Here is a 3,817-nt window from a genome sequence, read left to right as displayed (position 1 = left end):
AGCCAATGCCAGAAGAATGCAAAGACTGGGTTAGAGATTGCGTCGAGGGGCATATCCACGGAGGCGTGGGGTGGCCGCCTACATTCGCCGGAACATGTTGTGTTAAATTTAGTAAATCATTACCATGTGTGTGTAAATTCCTTACGTCCAATGATTCTAAGCAAAGCAGAGGTGCAAATGCTGTACTTCGTGCTTGTCGTATTGATACAACCAAATGTTCTACGATGCCAATGCCTCAAGTATGCAAACCTGAAATTAGACATTGCGTCAATTCACATATATACGGAGGCCTAGGGGCACCTCCACACCGCGGGGAATGTTGTAAGATATTTAAGCACTCAACAAGTTGTCTTTGTACATTAATTAACTCTAAGGATCCTCATGTAAGTAGACATGCTGGAGGTGTCATTCGAGGTTGTCAATTTACGACGCCCAATTGTACAAATTAAGATCTAGGGGCTGATTATCTATATAATGATTAGAATAAAATAAAACCAATGTATTAAATAGTAACCCGCATGCATTCTGAAGTGGGGAGAAATGTTTTGTTAAATTTATATGGCATTTTCTATATTTTAAAAGTAATTATTTTGTAACACTATAAATGATATTAATAAGTGAAATTAATTTTTCATCTAAGTTTTGGACTGAGGATTCATTTCAAATTCGAATTTCAGGTTATTCGAATTTCAGGTTATTCAATAAAGGAGATTTATTTAACAAAGTAGGCTCCTTTCTATATGACTCGGTTTAATTTGGAATTACTTGTTTTTAGGTTTTCATTTGGCTCCAAGTGAATAACTCGTAATTACTGGTAAACGATAAAAACTACAAAAATTTGGATTTTGTAATATATATTTTGTTTGGTTGTTTAATATCAATAAATAAATAAATAAAACACATAATTTAAAAAAAAAAAATAATTCATAGTGAGAAGTATGGACTTATGGTCAGCAATGTCATTAAACTATTAACGAACCTACAAACTGTAGTACTGCATTATACATGACTATCAACAAAGTCCTTATCCCAGATATTTAGTAACACGTTGCCTCATTGTAGCCTCCAAACAAAACCTAGTTTTAGAATCCTAAAAACAAACCCACTCCATGGAGAAATCCATAAATGGATTATGCTACAACAAAATATACCAAATCTGTAAAATTCTCATCAAGCAAGCTTACCGAATAATAACTTCAACGTCATTAACCTGCTGCCAATCTACACTAAAAACATCAAATGATTTTATTAATGTTTTACTCGAAAACTTTGTGTGGATGAATGCAAAACATGACCCCAATAACTCTTACATATATGCGTAACAAAAAAATTGTTTAAATTAGAACAAAAAGATTTTGTAGATTATAACAAAAAGATGAGTTTAAATGTCCTACTTTAACTGCTATTTAAGTGGGTTAGTATTTATTTATTACAACTATACAATTTTTTTTATAACTCTTTTTGTATAAAAGTACAATTTCATTTTCTGTAATATACCACATGAAAATAAGGTTATTTTGCTAACAACATTGCTTAAATAAGTATACAGATTTATATATATATAGCAAATAAAATAATTGTAGAAATAATGCTTGATTTTTTATAGTTAAATAAAGGTATATCTCTATTATATTATTTAAGCAACATTCTAAACAAATAACCTTACTTCCATGTGGTATATTACACAAAATGCCATTGTATTTTGATTAAAATCTAAGAAATCACCAATATTATACTTTATTTAATATAATATATATAACTAAAAAATAAATCAAAAAGTTAAATCGAGATTTCTAAACATGACTGCTTCAATACAAGTTTTGTTTTCTTTTTAGGATTTTACCAAATTTATATGGTTCACGGATTTGAACATTGTATCATGTAGCCAAAACGAGTTAAAATCAGAGTATGAAACTAAGTAAATGAAATGTAAAAGATTATAAAATATATAGCACGGGAACTATCTATACATTTCCATGTGCTAACTATCTAGAATGAATTATTCTACAGTCAATATATACTCATTATAGTTGCTTTTTTAATTGTTTTTCTTTTATTTTTTAACGCATTACTTATATAATATATTAAGAATTGTTTAACATTTAAATAATGAAAAAGATTAAATCATGATATCAACTGATTTTTTCCTTTCTTTGATTACAAATTATCAAAATCATAACAAGGTATCAAAAGTATAGTGTTTCCAATTTATATAAGTTAATGCTTTTTATTTTGAACTTAATCCGTATTAATAGAATTTATACAAAAAAATAATTCAGAATACATTTATTCACAAATCAACTCAGAAAATCTCAATTTTATAATAAAGATATTTTCATTAATTAAAAAAAAAGCATACTTTCGTCAATAGTTTCAATAAAACAATTATTCATAACATTAATATTAGATTATAACATATGATATTTGAATAACTAGAAATCCAATCTTTCTTACACATAATTTTAACATTAATTTTTCAAAAACATCTACACAAATGTTTTTGCTAGAAAATCGTAAATAATAATTATGATCAATCATAATATTATTTTTTCTTAAATAATTATTTTGATCATTCGAAATAATAAAAATAATTATCCACAGAAAACTATTAAACCTCCACTATCTAAACAATGTGAATTACAATTTATTTTAGCAATTGATGATCTTATTTCTAAAAGATTTCGCTCATTCACAAATTAATTCAAAATTTGAGAGGATTTGATATATATAATTTCATATAATGAGATGATTAACAAATCGACTAAATTTTCTATCATATGAGAGATAATATATTGTCCTGCCACACTATTCAAAACATATATATATATATATACGGGTTAAATTATTTGATACTTATAAATATTCAAATTTTATGATTTTGCAATGAGATCGATGAGTTTTAGTAGCAAAAATATTTTGTTATATTACATTCTACCTCCCACTCATATAATTTGTTTGCACTTTAATTCATTTTTTACGTTGATTCAATACCGCTATAAATTGTAAATCGGATTAAGATTAAATAAGGGTTTTCTTGATTCTACCAATTCTAAAATGTTTAAGCAATTATATCCAAAACCTAATAATGATAGATCGTTAAATTTATTGTACTGACTATAGTCGAAACAGAAGTTTGAAACTAAGTAAATTAAATTTATAAATTATAAAATACGTAAAATAAATCAAATAAAGAGATTACTATTATTTTGTAACTAATAAATCAAAATTTACATAAATATTTTCTCGCACTGCACATTATCTAGTGAGTATATATTATTATTGGATTTACCATTGTCACTGTCTCAATACCTACCTCCTAGTTGTGGCTGCATGCATCCGATGTCGTTCAATCCTCATTTATTTAGTTTTTATTTATTTATTAATTGTTATTTTAATGCACAAAGTAATCATATTAGATAGTAAGGGTAAATATTGGGTTTTTATAAAAGTGATACCCACATGTCATGAATAAATTTGTGTATAACCAACGAAAATTTGAAACTCTTGAGTATTGATTGATCAAATACATTTCCTTAGTAATTTGGTGTATTTTGTTCAGAAACCTAAATAATTTTGTTTATTTCTTTGTAATAGAATATTTAGTTGAGATATTTTATGGGTTTTAATTTCATCGGATTATAGGTTTAGGATTGAATCATGTTTTGTCATTTTCTCTGGCGTAGACAAGTCTGCGCTTCTGGTGAGGAATCCTTGACGATAGGAAAGGACTCTAAAGGGTATTCGTGTAATTAAATCTGTGCTTCTTCTAACCACATATTACAGAGTCTATAAATACTATAATCACCACCCCCCCCAC

The sequence above is a fragment of the Camelina sativa genome, chromosome 7 (assembly GCF_000633955.1).
Source record: "Camelina sativa cultivar DH55 chromosome 7, Cs, whole genome shotgun sequence".
Taxonomy (NCBI): Eukaryota; Viridiplantae; Streptophyta; class Magnoliopsida; order Brassicales; family Brassicaceae; genus Camelina; species Camelina sativa.
This window is presented reverse-complemented; position numbering follows the sequence as displayed.